General features: G+C 35.0%; 1 protein-coding gene across 4 annotated transcripts in view; it reads right to left on the reverse strand.

The window, feature by feature from the left end:
* The window catches only part of COG5 (component of oligomeric golgi complex 5), a 341,375-nt gene that overhangs the window by 204,045 nt on the left and 120,358 nt on the right, over window positions 1-16,972 (reverse strand). The window lies entirely within an intron of this gene.

The following is a 16,972-nucleotide window of genomic DNA, read 5'->3' on the forward strand; positions in this document are numbered from 1 at the left end:
TCAATCTTGGACATATCTAAGGTAACTAAAGTGCTAAAATTTAAGGTCAAGATTTCATTAAGGAGCTTAGACACAGTTCTAAAACTCTATTTTCAATTTTTTTAAGTTTATTTTTGAGAGTGTGCACATGTGCGTGCATGGGAGAGGGGAAGAGAGAGGGGGAGAGAATCTCAAGCAGGCTGTGCGCTATCAGTGTGGAGGCAGATGTGCCACTCAGTCTCAAGAACAGTGAGATCATGACCTGAGCTGACATCAAGAGTCGGACACTTAACTGACTGAGCCACCCAGGCACCCCATAAAACTCTCTTTTCTATTTTAACAAAATAAATTATTTCTAAAAAATTGAATTGCTTTAGATAGAGTATTACTTTGCTTTCTAGTTACTCAACAGAATATCAAATGTGTTTTTCACTAAATACTCTTAATTGGAACTGAATTTTAAAGTCTTATTAAAATATATTCCTAGCACCTACAAACTACCATTTTTCACTTAGAGTCATATACTACCTAGGACAAATTACATTAAAGCATCCAGTACAATGCTAACTAACCACTTAGCAGCACTCAAATATCTACTGATTGAACACGGTATATATAGTTAGTTCTACACAAGATGACAAAAGGAAATGAAATAAAAGGACAGCTGAATAGTGGTTATTGCTAATCAGACCTCAACCATGAGCATTTTTTTTAATGTGTATATCTAAAGAAACTTTGGCTTCCCACAGTGTATAGGGTCTTAAAAACCTTTAAACATTTATGGGCTTAGGAATCTGCCTCCTAATTTACTCACTAGGTGATCACAGTCACACGACATAGCTTCATTGAGCCTCAATTTTTTCATCTGTAAAATGCCAACAATATACAAGTCATGCCCTACATAACTTTTAAGACTATCATCAGAATCAAAATAAGCTAATAAATGCCAAAGTACTTTATATATCAATCTAAGGTGTAAATGTAGGGTGGATTATAATTATAAAATGTTTCTACTCCGATTTTTTATTTTTAAAAATTTTCAGAGAATTTTGAGGAAACTCTATTTGCCCCCAGTCATGATAATGATCAACAAGGAAATGCTATGTTTACCCTAAAAATTCTTACTAGACAATACACAATCAAACTACAGACATAGAGGGGCACCTAAGCGGCTCAGTCTGTTTAATGTCTAACTCAAGGTCATGAGTTTGGCTCAGGTCATGATCTCGCTCAGGTCATGATCTTACAGTTGACAGGATCAAGCCTCACGTCTGTGTTTTAAGCACAGAGCCTACTTGGGATTCTCTCTCTCCCTCTCTCTCTCTCTGCCCCTCCTCACTCATGCTTGCTGTCTCATATTCTCTCTCTCTCTCAAAAATAAATAAACATTAAAAAATCAATTAAAAATCTACAGACATACAAACAATAGAAAATAAGTATTATTTTCTTTTCAAGCTGGTTATCAGTGTGCTTCTTTTTTTCTGTTACTAGGGAAGAAAAATATCATAATTAAGTTTAAAAAAAAAAAGGAAAGGACACTATGAGTAAGAGATATAGCTGGATTGGTTTTGAATCTAAGTCTTGCAATCTTTGGTACCAGTTACTTTATTTGAAAAATGAAAAGCTAGACTACATAAACCCTAAGGTTCCTTCCAGTTACATGTCTCTAGAGACAAAACCAAACGGTGCTTTATTCTTGTGAATGCTGATCTGTCACTCTGGAGTCAATTCAAATCATTCATTCAAACCATTTATTTGGGTATCAAACATTTATTAGTCACAAACACCACAGAAATGAATCAGACCTAAATTCTGACCCAAAGTATCAAACTCTATGACAGGAAGAAAAAGCACAAAGTTATAACCACTGAAAGATAAAGATAAAATGTATTATGCCAGGTGTTGTGGGAACAAAAAGAAAAAGTAAATACACTGTATATCTTTGCAAAGTCTACCACCTAGTAGGGGATAAAGAATATAAATTATTAATTCCAACACATTTTTAAGGTAAACAACACATTATCTAACCACCTCCCTCTCCCACTGCCCCATCCCCTGCTTATCCACACTACATTTAGAGCTGTTCTAAAAAGTAACCAAAATACATGCTACATTTGTAATACAAAGGATTCTATTGGCTGGGAGGGAGCAAAAGCCCTATTATTTTCCTGACCGATTACTCCACAAAAGAGGTAAGTGTACAAATGGCGGGGGTTGGGTGATGGGGGGGGAGGGGACAACAGGTTAAAAAATGTAGCAACACCCCCCATCCACCTACCCAGGAGAATAGAGAGATTACACTAAATTCTCCCCTCCTGATTAACTGTTGCACACAATCACTATCAGTGTTTCAAATCTTTTTACATCTGCTCTTTGTAAAGCACATCTAGGGACTGGAGCCAAGGACAAAAAGATGAAGATGATTCCAATAAAAATAACTATAATTTTTGAACACATAATATGTAGGGGGCATTAAATTGGACACAAAATGTCTTTTTATTATTTTAATGTATGCATACATTTTTTGTGACATTCTAAACAACCTTGCTAGAATTATTAAATTATTAAGAAATTTAGCTGGCTACTAGGCAGCAAAGAACAATTCAAATCTAGGTGTGACTTGAATCTTTTCACTAGATCAATCCAGGACAATCCCAGAAGCCTCAGAATGAAAACCTTACATACAAAGGATATATAGTATTCCTCCTACAGTCTTCGAATTTGCTCGTTGAAAGGATAAAGATGTAAAAATCACATCAGAATTAACTGTTCATGGAATTAAATTAAGCCAGATTATAACAATGACAGCATTGAAAAAAAAAACCCTCATATTCTGGTTTAATAAAAAGAGGAAAATTTTAAAAATATATAAAAGGTGCTAAAATGCCAAATTTTGAAATATGCCAGCATTAAACACAGTTTAACAAGTGAACCGTAATAAATGTGGACTACACAGCCAGAATTCTCTTTCTAGCCACTTAATACTGATACCTATTGGAATTCATGCATGAAAATACGTATGAGGAAACTAAAGTGATCATTTGGATTTAACATATTTATCATCCCTTCACATGTGAGGAAACAATGAGACTAATTTTGACAGAAAAGAAATGATAATGCTCATCCTTTGTTTAATTAAACTGAGATAAATTTAGCCTAATATTAGAGAAAAGGGAATTCAACCAAAACACCTGACACATAGCAAGAGGATGGGTAATATACACATAAACAATTTTTTGTCAAATGTACACAACTCTTTGATATTTAAAAAGTAAATTCTAGTTTCCCCTACTATCATTGTCCTGGTCTAAAATACTAAAACTTTAGAACAACCTTCATATGCTTTGACCCCAGGCAGTCACTTGATTTCAGTGATTGATTCGTGTATTATTTCCTGGGACTGCCCATTTCTTTTTATTTCTTTGGTTTTAAGATTAACCCAATATCTCAGTGGCATAAAAATTATTTGTTACTAAGTTATATGCTTGTCATTTTAACAGGCTTTCAGTGTTCTAATCGGTACTACACATGGCTGGCAGAATAAATGTTCTCATGTTCCTCTCCCACTCACGGAATCTATGGCTTCCTGTTAGCTAACAATTTCTCTTTCTATTTTGCAACACAAATCCTCCTTATTGATTCCAAAATCCTTACTGCCTCTTCCTCTACCATCATCCTCCTTTGTTTAAAAGAAACAAAAAGAAGGGTAATTATAGTTTGGTACATGATTCGGTTCTGCATTTACTATTCATAACAATGTTAGCACTAAATTATTGATTTGGAAAAAAAGAGATGAGGGAAGAGTTCATGTGTAAAGCTGGGATGGTGCTCAAAATCAGGAGAAATGAAAGAGGCTAAATCTTCATGCTTCTTTGTAGGAAGCCAAAGAAGCTTTTAACAAATTAACCAGTAGAAATATGGGCAGATTAGTTACAGATATGGATGTAAATACCAAAGGAATCAGCAAAAATGTTAGAATGGCTGCCTCTGGGGAAAAGTAAATGGGGCAGAGGATTGCTGCATTTTAATAACATTTCTTGTACAACTATTTGAGTATGTTATGCACGTATAATTTTCATAACAAATAAAACTAAATTAAAGAGTAAATGGGAAATAAAGAAAAATAATTTAAAGAATTAAAATAACGTGGCTAGCCTAAGAGAATAACAGAATTCTTATCCTTTAAATCAATGATTCTGCTTATGGGATAATCTAATAAGATTCCATACAAATACTGTATGACCAAAATATATAGTTTGTAGGCACATAACCCAGAGAAATTCTTATGTATGTACAAATGGAAGACCTGTACAACGTTCCTAACAGCATTGTTAAAAAGAAAACAAAGATGACAACAACCAAAATGACCATCAACGGGACAAGAGATAAGTATAACATAGCATTCACTCAAAATACTACTGTAGAGGAGTAAAAATAAATAATGATGGGTATACACATCAATATTGATGTGTACATCAGTACATATTATTAAGGAAGAAGAAGTTTTAGAAAAATACACACAGCAAGAGGTGATTTATATGAAGACATGCAAGATTATGCAATATATGATTTAGGAACACATACAAACATTAACAATATTTAGAAAAGTTAGGAGAGACAGGGAATACAACATGCTTATAATATTCTAATTCTTACAACTTGGTGGGAAGTATTGGTAGCCTACACAGATTAAAAATGTGGTTTTGCCTTTTGTATTTTTCCATCAAATATTAAATAAGTATGAAGCACTGGCACAGATTACAGTATTTAAACAAGGATATTACAACAGTTATAACTGTATTTCATATGTTCAAAAGGAGAAAAGAATGAACATGTTAGTAAAGACATGGATCAGGTAATAAAAAAACTGAAGTTCTAGAGATAAAAAGGACAAAGTCTGGATGGGATTAACAAAAGATGCGACACTGTAAGAAAAACAAAAGATACTGTATGTGAAGAGTTTAATGCTTGGATTAGTAACTGGTAACTGGATAAAGTCTTGTATTTTTCTTTTAAAAATATGCTCATGAAAGATTTTTTGGAAACTGGAAAAACATTTCAAAAGGTGGGTAATTATATAACCTCACAACATAGAGGCCACAAGAGCCAAGTGGATCATTGGAATATACATGATCATGTATGAGAAATTTAAGAATCTTCAAATTCTCAAGTAGCACCAAAATAGCATACATCCTCCCCCTGGATGTTTATCTGAGAAACAGCAAAAAAAAGCAAAAACTGACATACAGGAACTGGGCAGCTGGCTATAGTCACTTACCAATGAAAGTGACTCCCTCCTACACACCAACTTTGCAAAGAGCACAATTCAGATATGTGCCTCCGAGAAATTTCAAGCAACCTTCAGATGTTCCTAAAATACTTAAAATCCTGGTTGGGCTTAAAATTGAAAATGAAAGTCTACTATATTCCTTTAAAATCTTATCCTCCTTTTTAATATGCCCATGAGTTGTTTCGTTCTTATTTTTATTTGTAATTAACACTTGTTTACCATGTGTTCTTTATTAACTTAATGTTATAAGCATTCACCCCATCCTATTATAGTCCTTATAAATAGCAATTTTTGATACCTGACCAATATTTCACCAAATAAATGAACTAAAAATTATTTAACCATTTACCTAGGATGGAGTAATTATTTATCATAAATACATATAAAATATGTAATATCTAGAATTATTCCCTTGGGAAATAAAGAAAGAATTGACTCAAAGTTATACTTTTAAGATTATTGATATAAATTATCAAACTAGTTTACAAAATGACTCTACCACTTTGTACATTTTTTTTTTCAGTAACCTACAAGAGTCACTTAACCATAGATAGCACTGGATATTATCTCTGTTTTTAACATTTTATATGCTGCTAGAAGAAGTATGTTCTTATGGATGGTTTGATAGGATTTTTAAATGATGAAGCTAAATAACTATTTTTTTTACTAGCTGTATTTCTTTTTGAGAATCTCTAAATAATTTTACTCCCTTATCTTTTTCTTATATTGCCCTGTATTAATTATATATTAGTATTCACTGTTTATCCATCATATTTGCTATGAGTATCTTCCCGGTTTAATTATTTCATTTTTAGTTATTTATATATTACTTCTTAAGGCTATTTTCAGAATACAATCATACAATTATACGATCTAAAAAGTTCTACTTTTGATTCTTCTACATAGCCCTGATTATTTATAAACTTCAGACTAAAGTGTGTCTTTTACAAAAAGCAAAGCAGTGATATATAAAGGATTATCTGGCAAACCGGTGAGTAATAATCTGAAGAAAGAAAGCTGTCATTTTAAAATCCGTTGTATAAAAACTGTATCTTTAAATCAAATTAAGTCATATTTTATTTTTAAATCAAGGTAAGGGTTTATCACAAAGGCTCACTTTCATTCATTATGGAACATCAATCCTCTTTGCTACCATATTTTATGTTACATAAAGAACACCATTACTAGAGAATACTGAGCTAAACAAACAAATTTAAATTAAAACCATGCAAACAACAGCCATAAAACACCACCAAACAACATGGATGCAGCAGGGTTACAGTACTGATAGAATTAATTTACCCAATCAACAATTAGATCTGGACTTCTAATTACTGAAGGTACTCAAATCAATAATGATAATAATAATATTATCACAGGATCTTTATTTGCTATTTGCAACCAATCTGAGATAGTCCAGACACACAGACTCTCTCACCCCTATCTCTGTTCATTTTGTTTGGTTGACTGGGTTTGTTTTTTTTTTTTCCTTTTTTCTTTTTTGGTGGTGGTTTTTTTCTAAGTTCTATGTAGAACATGGGGCTTGAACTAACAACCCTGAGATCAAGAGTTACATGCTCTAGGGGGCGCCTGGTTGGCTCAGTCGGTTAAGTGTCAGGCTTTGGCTCAGGCCATGATCTCACGGTTTGTGGGTTCCAGCCCTGTGTCAGGCTCTGTGCTGACAGCTCGCAGCCTGGAGCCTGCTTGGGATTCTGTGTCTCACTTTCTTTCTGCCCCTCTCTCACTCGAGCGCGTGTGCACACACTCTTTCTCTCTCTCTCTCACTCAAAAATAAATAAAACATTAAAAAAAAAAAAAAGTCACATGCTCTATAGACTGAGCCAGCCAGGTGCCTCCTCTCTGTTCATTTAAAAAAAATTTTTTTTCACTAAAGAAACATTACCAAACACAAAAAGCTAGAGAGAGAGTAGAAATCAAAAATTCCAACGAAACTCCAGCAAAGACAACTACATACAAGTTTTGATTTTCATGTTCTTACTCTACACATAAAAAGTGTTTTATTTTTCTATACAGCAGATTTTAATCATATTTAAGTAGCTATGTTGAATCTGAGGGCAAAACATGCCTTTAGGAAAAATATTTTAAAGAAAAATGTTTTTGTATAATTGCAGAGTAATTTTGGTAATGTATAATATAAATGAAAACATAATAAAATTATAAAGCAAAATTAGAACAAAGTAATGTGTATTTGTACAAAAGTAGAAATGATGACATAAGGAATAAAGGGGCTCCTGGGTGGCTCAGTCTGTTAAGCATCCAGCTCTTGATTTCAGCTCAGGTCATGATCTCACAGTTCATGAGTTCATGTCCCAAATTAGGCTCTGCACTGACAGAGCAGAATCTGCTTGGGATTCTCTTGCTCCCTCTCACTCTGCCCCTCCCCCACTCGTTCTCTCCCTCTCTCTCAAAACAAATAAATAAATAAATAATAAATAAATAAAAACTTAAAAAAAAGAATACAGAAATAACATGGGTAAAATGTAAAAAATTTTAGTGTATGACAACTGTAACATAATAGGAAAAACTAATAAAATCTTCTCACAATATTATAAACTCATCATAGAAAAAAATTTTTAAACGAAATATAATACTTATTTCAACGATGGGGGAAATTAGCCAAATGAATCACTAAAGAAATTTCACAACTATTAATATATACAATTTCCAATTTTTCTAATAAAAAACAATAAAATCAAAAGAAAAAGAGAATGGAGAAAAATTTGAAATCAAACACATAAAAGTTACCATTAAAAATATAAAGAATTTAGGGGCGCCTGGGTGGCTCAGTTGGTTAAGCGTCTGACTTCAGCTCAGGTCACGATCTCACGGTCCGTGAGTTCGAGCCCCGTGTCGGGCTCTGGGCTGACGGCTCAGAGCCTGGAGCCTGCTTCCGATTGTGTGTCTCCCTCTCTCTCTGCCCCTCCCCCGTGCATGCTCTCTCTGTCTCAAAAATAAATAAATGTTAAAAAAAAAAAAAAAAGAAAAATATAAAGAATTTATAGTTCTCAACTGGTAAATAATCAAAGGATATTAAAAGACAAGTTTATATGAGAATATTAATAATTAAGCCATTGTTTGAAAATTAGACCCTGTTATATTTTAAATTTATCTTTATGTAAAATGAAATAATCCATGATCATGGGAACACTTATAAAGTCAAATAAAAATCTTTTAATTAAAGTCAATATTCTACTAGTATTAGAGATAGCAGGCACATCCTTTCAATTATTCTTTTTAATCTTTATTTATTTTTGAGAGAGAGACAGAGTGTGAGCAGGGAGGAGCAGAGAGAGAGGGAGACACAGAATCCAAAGCAGGCTCCAGGCCCCGAGCCATCAGCACAGAGCCTGATGCAGGGCTCAAACTCAAGAACCATGAAATCATGACCTGAGCCAAAGTCGGACAGTCAACTGACTGAGCCACCCAGGCACCCCAGCAGGCACATCCTTTCAAAGGAAGAGTATGATAGGAAACAATCAACTAGGAATGAGAACACCTGAACTTTATTCAATTCTATGACCTGAGAAAAATCACTTAACCTCTCTAAGACTCCTAGAGTAAAGATGAAAAATCCTGTGTTACAAATCTTGCAGGCTTGTATGGATCAAACGAGATAATATGCATGAACAATATTTTGTAAAAAATCAAGAACTACATGCAACTAAGTTACTATTTTTACAAATGGGGTATTAACTAACCTTTTTTTTCCCCATGGAGGGAGAGAGAAGGGCCTTAAAAAACAAATACTCTTAAGTTCAGTATTACAAATAATAAAAATAATGTTAAAATTTGTACTTTTCTAACCAAGCCTTAATTGATCTTATTGCTAATATTATGCACAGACTATCATCAGGTTTAAGTGAGCTCTTTGGGCTGAATCTTTGTATTTCCAGTCCAAAGCAGTTCTCAGGGTATGTTGATCTTTCTTGTTCCTCGAAGCTTTATGAAAATTTAGCATCAAAGTTTTCCTTTTCCCTCCCCCGCCCCCAGCTCTCATTGTAAGATTGGGAAAAACCTCGTTTTAAAAAAAGGATTAGTTTTTCTTTCCTAAGGGTTACTCATCTGTTTCAGCTAGCACAAAAACTTGCCTAGTGCCAAAAAAAAAACCCCAACAGTGTAGTTTCTATCTTTCCTCTGGGCACAGTTGTTGTTTCCCCCCTTCCTCCTCCCAAATTTCTAAAACATGGATTTATACAAAACCTCCTTTGTTGCCCTCCAGGAAGATAGGTCAGGTGTTTTAGTTAGTGACTACCTTCCATTAGGTACCTAAGCAGAAGTGTCACTATCCCTCCCTTAACAAATGAAGAAGCACTAAATAAAATAAGCAAGGACATTAAAAACAAACCAAAAACAACAACAACAAAACAACCACCACCAAAAACCAAGGGGATCTAATTGACATCTACAGAGCACTCTTCACAACAAAAAGAGAACACATATTCTATTCAACTACATGTGGAATGTTAATTAAGAGCATGTCCTGGGTCATAAAACAAACTGAAATCACACAAAGTATGCTCTTTGATCATAATGGTATCAAACTAAGAATAGAAAAACAACTGTAAATTTTCCAAACATTTGTAAATTAACACATTTCTAAAGGTTTTTTTTTTTTTAAGTTATCTCCACACCCTACATGGGGCTTGAATTCACAACCCCAAGAACAAGAGTCACATGGTCTACCGACTAAGCCAGCCAAGTGCCCCTAAAGAACACACTTCTAAATGATAACTAGCTCAAAGGATCTCAAAGGAGGTTTTTTTCACAATATATTCAAATGAATGATAATGAAAATACAACAGCAAAATCTTTGGGATTCAACTAAGGCAGCAGTTAATAACACTAAATGTGTGGGTTTAAAAATTTTTTTTTATTTTTAATTTTTTTTAAATATGAAATTTATTGTCAAATTGGTTTCCATACAACACCCAGTGCTCATCCCAAAAGGTGCCCTCCTCAATGCCCATCACTCACCCTCCCCTCCCTCGCACGCCCCATCAACCCTCAGGTTGTTCTCAGTTTTCAAGAGTCTCTTATGATTTGGCTCCCTCCCTAACTTTTTTCTTTTCCCTTTCCCCTCCCCCATGGTATTCTGTTAAGTTTCTCAGGATCCACATAAGAGTGAAAACATACGGTATCTGTCTTTCTCTATATGACTTATTTCACTTAGCATCACACTCTCCAGTTCCATCCAAGTTGCTACAAAAGGCCATATTTCATTCTTTCTCATTGCCAAGTAGTATTCCACTGTGTATATAAACCACAATTCCTTTATCCATTCATCAGTTGATGGACATTTAGGCTTTTTCCATAATTTGGCTATTGTTGAGAGTGCTGCTATAAACATTGGGGTACAAGTGCCCCTATGCATCAGCACTCCTGTATCCCTTGGGTAAATTCCTAGCAGTGCTACTGCTGGGTCATAGGGTAGGTCTATTTTTAATTTTTTGGAACCTCCACACTGTTTTCCAGAGTGGCTGCACCAGTTTGCATTCCCACCAACAGTGCAAGAGGGTTCCCGTTTCTCCACATCCTCACCAGCACCTATAGTCTCATGGAGGGAGAGAGAAGGGCCTTAAAAAACAAATACTCTTAAGTTCAATGTGCTGTATGCTGATTTGTTTATTCCAGCCACTCTGACCAGCGTGAGGTGGTATCAGTGTGGTTTTGATTTGTATTTCCCTGATGAGGAGTGACATTGAGCATCTTTTCATGTGCCTGTTGGCCATCCAGATGTCTTCTTTAGAGAAGTGTCTATTCATGTTTTCTGCCCATTTCTTCACTGTTTTCACTTCATTTGTTTTTCAGGTGTGGAGTTTGATGAGTTCTTTATACATTTTGGATACTAGCCCTTTGTCTGATATGTCATTTGCAAATATCTTTTCCCATTCCTTCAGTTGCCTTTTAGTTTTGCTGATTGTTTCCTTTGCTGTGCAGAAGCTTATTTTCTTCATGAGGTCCCAATAGTTCATTTTTGCTTCTAATTCCCTTGCCTTTGGGGATGTGTCAAGTAAGAAATTACCGCGGCTGAGGTCAGAGGGGTTTTTTCCTGCTTTCTCTTCTAGGGTTTTGACGCAACCAATCCCTCAGAAATACAAGCAGTTAACAGGGAATACTATAAAAAATTATATGCCAACAAACTGGACAACCTGGAAGAAATGGACAAATTCCTAAGCACCCACACACTTCCAAAACTCTAACAGGAAGAAACAGAAAACTTGAACAGACCCATAATCAGCGAAGAAATTTAATCAGTCATCAAAAATCTCCCAACAAGTAAGAGTCCAGGACCAGATGGGTTCCCTGGGGAATTCCACCAGACATTTAAAGCATAATACCTATGCTTCTCAAGCTGTTCCAAAAATTAGAAAGGGAAGGAAAATTTCCAGACTCATTCTATGAAGCCAGCATTACTTTGATTCCCAAACCAGACATAGACCCAGCAAAAAAAGAGAACTACAGGCCGCTATCCCTGATGAATATGGATGCAGAAATTCTCAACAAGATACTAGCAAATCAAATTCAACAGCATATAAAAAGAATTATTCACCATGATCAAGTGGGATTCATTCCTGGGCTCCAGGGCTGGTTCAACATTCACAAATATATGTGATATGTCGCATTAATAAAAGAAAAGATAAGAACCATATGATCCTGTCGATCGGTGCAGAAAAGGCATTTGACAAAATTCAGCATCCTTTCTTAATAAAAACCCTCGAGAAAGTCGGGATAGAAGGAACATACTTAAACACATAAAAGCCATTTATGAAAAGCCCACAGCTAATATCATCCTCAATGGGGAAAAACTGAGAGCTTTCTCCCTGAGATCAGGAACACAACAGGGATGCCCACTCTCACCGCTGTTGTTTAACATAGTGTTGGAAGTGCTAGCATCAGCAATCAGACAACAAAAGGAAATCAAAGGCATCAAAATTGGCAAAGATGAAGTCAAGCTTTCACTTTTTGCAGATGACATGATATTATACATGGAAAACCCGACAGACTCCACCAAAAGTCTGCGAGAACTGATACATGAATTCAGCAAAGTCGCAGGATACAACATCAATGTACAGAAATCAGTTGCATTCTTGTACACTAATAATGAAGCAACAGAAAGACAAATAAAGAAACTGATCCCATTCACAATTGCACCAAGAAGCATAAAATACCTAGGAATAAATCTAACCGAAGATGTAAAAGATCTGTATGCTGAAAACTATAGAAAGCTTATGAAGGAAATTGAAGAAGATACAAAGAAATGGAAAAACATTCTGTGTTCATGGACTGGAAGAACAGTGTTAAAATATCAATACTACCCAAAGCAATCGACACATTCAATGCAATCCCAATCAAAATTGCACCAGCATTCTTCTCGAAGCTAGAACAAGCAATCCTAAAATTTGTATGGAGCCACAAAAGACCTCGAATAGCCAAAGTAATATTGAAGAAGACCAAAACGGGAGGCATCACAATCCCAGACTTTAGCCTCTACTACAAAGCTGTAATCACCAAGACAGCATGGTATTGGCACAAAAACAGACACATAGACCAATGGAATAGAATAGAGACTCCAGAATTGGACCCACAAAAGTATGGTCAACTAATCTTTGACAAAGCAGGAAAGAACATCCAATGGAAAAAAGACAGTCTCTTTAACAAATGGTGCTGGGAGAACTGGACAGCAACATGCAGAAGAATGAAACTAGACCACTTTCTTACACCATTCACAAAAATAAATTCAAAATGTTTTTTTTAAATGTGTAATTAGAAAAAAAGAAAGGTCTCAAATCAGTAATGCAAGCTATTGCCACAAGAAACCAGGAAAAAAAGCAAAATAAACAAAAAAGGAGAAGAGAATAAACAAGAGAAAATCAATGAAATTGAAAACAAAAATAACAGAATTCAATCAAACCAAAAGTTAATTCTTTTCAAGTGTCAATAAAATTAACAAAGCCCTAGTAAGACCAACAAAGAAAAAAGGAGAACAAATTACCAGTAATGGGAGTGAAAAAGAAGAACCCACTACAGCCCTCACAGCATTGAAAGGGTACTGGAATACTATGAGTAACACTACAACTTAGAACAAACTATCAGAACTCTTAGAAGATGATGTGAACAGATCTCTGCTTAAAAAACTGAATTTGGGCGCGCCTAGGTGGCTCAGTCGGTTAAGTGTCTGACTCTTGATTTTGGCTCAGGTCACGATCTCATGGTTTGTGGGATCGACCCCCGCACTGGGCTCTGCACTGACAATGCAAACTTGATTGGGATTCTCTCTCTCTCCCGCTTTCTGCCCCTTCCCCGTGCTTGCATTTTCTCTCTCTCTAGAAATAAATGAATAAACTTAAAAAAAACTGAATTTGTATTCAGCACATTTTAAATTAGACATCTATAAGCCCAAGTGTTTCACTGTCATTGAAAAAAGAAATAATCCAATTCTACACAAGAATACTTTCTAAAAGAAGACAAAAAAAAAAAAAAAAAAGAACAGTAAGTACTTCTCCCCTAAGAGCACAGACACAAAAATTCTCAAAATATTAGCAAATCTGATTACCCTGATACAAAAGTCAATGACATTTTAAAAATAATAAAACTTCAGAACAATCTATCTCAAAAGCATAGATGCAAAATCTTTAAAATATTAGCAAACAGAATATATGAATACATAAAAAGAAGAACACATCATGATCAAGCAGTTTCCTCTTAGAATACAAGGAAAATAAATTTTGATAATTTAAAGTTGCTTACTAGAAAACCTAAAGCAACAAATAAAGTAACACACAGACTTTATAGCAAATAAGCCAACAAAATAAAATGTCTCATAAAAAAATACTCCAAAACAAAGCAGAAAAAAAAGGGAAGCAATGCAATGAACAGATGATACATAAACAAAACTGATACAAAACAGATGATACAAAACTGAAAACAATTAGCAAGATGGTAGCATTAAACCGAATCACACCAATAATGAAATCTAAATTGTGTAAACATTCCAATTATACTGCAGAAATGATAAAACTACATTAAAAAAAATTATCAAACTATATACAGCCTAAAAAAACCCCACTGAAAACATGAAGACACAGTAAGTTCAAAGTAATGACAGAAAAAGATATGTAAAGCTAATACTAATCAAAAACTCCTGGATTGATTACAATAATTTTTAAAGGAGATTTCAAAGCAAAAAAAAAAAAAAAAAAAAACACACAAAAGAAGGCATCGTTTTATTCTCATTTCATGGTAGTAAAAAGGCTACATCATCAAAATCATCATATTCCTAAACATTTATGCCCCTAATAAAAGAGATTCAAAATACACAGTGAAGAAACTGATAGAATTGCAAGGAGAAATGATCCATTTGGAAAATACAGTGAGAGATTATACCATTTCTCATTCAAGAGTTGATACAACAAGAATGATGGATAAATCAAAGCCCTGAAAGACCTGAACAAGATTATCAGCCAACTTGACCCAACTGATATCTACAGAACATTCCACACAACATCAGAAAACACATTCCTTTAAAGTGTACAAGGATTATTTACCAAATAAGACAACATTCTGGTCCTAAATCAAGTTTCAATAAATTTTAAAAGGACTCAGTTAATAGTGCGTATGTGTCTTGAACAGAATGAAATAGTTAGAAGTCAATAACATAATGATGCCTAAAAATTCTAAATATTCAAACTCTAAATTCTAAATATTCAAAACAAAGTAACTTCTTTAAAAAAAATCATCAAAGAGGAAATTAAAAAGAGAAAACATTTTATACTAAATAAAAATGAACACACCAGCACAGCATTGCAGGATACAGCCAAAGCAATACTTAGATGGAAATTTATGACACTAATAACCTATATCAGAAAAAAAGAAAGTTTTCAAATAGATAAACTTTGCTTCCACCTTAAAAAACTAGGAAAGAACCAACAAAACCCAAAACAAGCAGAATAAGTGAAATAATGAACAAAGCAGAAATCTAAAACTGTAGAGAATATCTAGGAAACCAAAAGCAGATTCTTTTAGAAGATATTAAATAAGATTGAAAACCTTTAGCTGTATTGAGTAAGAAAAACAGAAAAGAACACACACAAATTACCAATATCAGGACTGTGAGATGATATCACTAAAGAAACCAAAGATATTAAAAGGTTTAAAAGGAATCTGATGAATAACTTTACACCACAAACAATATAGATAACTTTTAAATATTCGTGCTGTCTGAAAGAAGCCAGACCAAAAAAAAAAAAAAAAAAAGAGCACATATTGTAGGATTCTATTTATAAAATTTTAGAAAGTGCAAACTAGAATGGAGGTCAGTAGTTCCCTGGGGATGAGAGGGCATTTCAGGGAGAGTAGGAAGGGAGTCCTGACATGGGAACTTTTGGAGATGAAGAATATGTTTGTTATCTTGATTGTGTTGATGGTTTCTCAGCATATAAACATGTCAAAATTTATCAAAATGTACATTTTAAAATTTCTATTTATTTATTTTAAAAGAGAGAGAGAGGGAAAGCATGAGCCGAAGAGAGGGGTGGAGGGAGGGAGGGAGGGAGGGAGGGAGGGAGGGAGGGAGGGAGAGAGAGAGAGAGAGAGAGAAAGAAAGAATCTCAAGCAGGCTCTATGCTCAGCGCAGAGCCCAATGCGGGGCTCAATCCCACAATGCTGGGATCATGACCTGAACCGAAATCTAGTGTCAGAAGCTCACTCTGGAAAACAGTACAGAGGTTCCTCAAAAAATTAAAAATAGAACTACTCTATGACCCAGCAATTGTACTATTAAGTAGTCATCCAAAGGATACTGTTTCGAAGGGGCACATGCACCCCAATGTTTATAGCAGTGCTATTGACAACAGCCAAAGTATGGAAAGAGCCCAAATGTCCAATAACAGATAAATTAATAAAGATGTGGTATACACACACACACGCGCACACACACACACACACACAATGAAGTATTACTCACCAATAAAAAAGACTGAAATCTTGCCATATGCAACAACGTGGATGGAACTAGAGTTTATTATGCTAGGCAAAATTAGTCTGAGAAAAACAAGTATCATATGACTTCATTCACATGTAGAATTTAAGATACAAAACAGGGGCGCCTGGGTGGCGCAGTCGGTTAAGCGTCCGACTTCAGCCAGGTCACGATCTCGCGGTCCGGGAGTTCGAGCCCCGCGTCGGGCTCTGGGCGGATGGCTCGGAGCCTGGAGCCTGTTTCCGATTCTGTGTCTCCCTCTCTCTCTGCCCCTCCCCCGTTCATGCTCTGTCTCTCTCTGTCCCAAAAATAAATAAACGTTGAAAAAAAAAAAAAAAGATACAAAACAAATGAACATAAGTGAAGGGAAGCAAAAATAATATAAAAAGAGGGAGGAAGATAAAACTTAAGAGACTCTTAAATACAGAGAACAGAGGGTTGCTGGAGGAGTTTTTTTTGGGGGGGAGGGCTAAATGGGCAAGGGGCATTAAGGAAGACACTTGCTGGGATGAGCACGGGTATTATGCACAGGGGATGAATCCCTGGATTCTACTCCTGAAATCATTATTGTACTGTATGCTAACTAACTTCGATGTAAATTTTAAAAAGTAAATTAAAAAAAAAAAAAAAGAGTCAGGTGCTCAACTGACTGAGCCGCTGAGACACCCCATCAAATTGCACAATTTAAACATGTGCATGTTACT

The sequence above is a fragment of the Puma concolor genome, chromosome A2 (assembly GCF_028749965.1).
Source record: "Puma concolor isolate L17-30 chromosome A2, mPumCon1.1.hap2, whole genome shotgun sequence".
NCBI lineage: Eukaryota > Metazoa > Chordata > Mammalia > Carnivora > Felidae > Puma > Puma concolor.